Here is a 1,270-nt window from a genome sequence, read left to right as displayed (position 1 = left end):
CACACACACACACACACACACACACACACCGGAGCCAAGATGAATGTGAGTCTGTCTCTGTACTCAGTCCGGTTCTGGTTTGTTGGTTAACGCAACATGAGTTCATGAGGCAAATGTGTGATTACACAACATTTTAATTGTGATATTTTTTAATTAAATTCTGAATTTTCCTCTTTCAGGTAAATGTAGAGGTAAACTGTAAATCAGTAGTTGGCTATGCAGTGGATATTAAGTGGTTCAGGGTCCTTCTGTAAGTAATTTTGGGGTACAATTTGGTTCTGGCAAATGCTACAAGCAGCAATACCACAGGCCAAGCAATCGGCCGTAACAAACAGGCACATTTTGAACGGGCACTGTTATGTGACATAAATCTGGGGTCAATAGATCAAACAACCTTCTCGTTCCCTGTGTAGGCTACCTAGATGCTGCTACCCATGCACCTTACACAGTCATTTTCTTTCCTTTGTTCTTATTCGGTAAAGGCATTGTCCCAGAGTCTAGGGTTGTTCCCTGTTTGTGTCTTTTATGTGTTTTATACCTGCGGCACACCCAATTTGAAGGGAACTATGTGGTTTCCTTGTTTCTCTTCAGATGAAGGCGATAATCACAAGAGAAGATAAAAAATACAAACCAGGGAATTCCGTTTAAAGGCTTATCAGACGCCAAGACACTGCACGGCAGTCTAAAGCTACTCCTTTGTAGAAGAATTTACCATCTCTGGAAAGTTATCAAGGTAGTATCGTTCTCTCCCTCGTCTAGAGACCAACACAGTGGTCTCATTGAAATAAATGAGGAGGTTGCCTTTTTTAATGCAGTGGCAATGACTCATGTCTAAGCGAAAGACTGTGATACACTGTTAAATTGGTGCTAAAACTTTAATCACATAAGGTAATTTGAAGAGATGTTACATCAAATATTGCGCATACAGTAAAACAGCGTGAAGTCAACAGAAAAGGTTAAATTGTAAACACATAATAAAAGAAGGCATGACGAGTAGTTGCATAACGTAAAGCAGACATGCCTCTGCATGTGAGCATGGTATGGAAACAGTTTTGGTTTATTATGGCTCTCTCTCTCTCTCAACTCATTTACTGACCTGAGAAAATCTGACTTATTCCTTTTTGCCATGTGTTAGGTGAAGGTGGAATATGTACGTTACACTGTTGGAATTTATTCCTGTATGTCTCTGGCTATTGAACAGTGCTTCTCAGCTACTGTGATCCTTCAAAGTCAATCAGCCTGGGCCCAACATCAGCGGGGGGGGGGGGGG

This window comes from Etheostoma spectabile, chromosome 18 (genome assembly GCF_008692095.1).
Source record: "Etheostoma spectabile isolate EspeVRDwgs_2016 chromosome 18, UIUC_Espe_1.0, whole genome shotgun sequence".
NCBI classification, from domain to species: domain Eukaryota; kingdom Metazoa; phylum Chordata; class Actinopteri; order Perciformes; family Percidae; genus Etheostoma; species Etheostoma spectabile.
Note: the sequence above shows the minus strand (reverse complement) of the source record.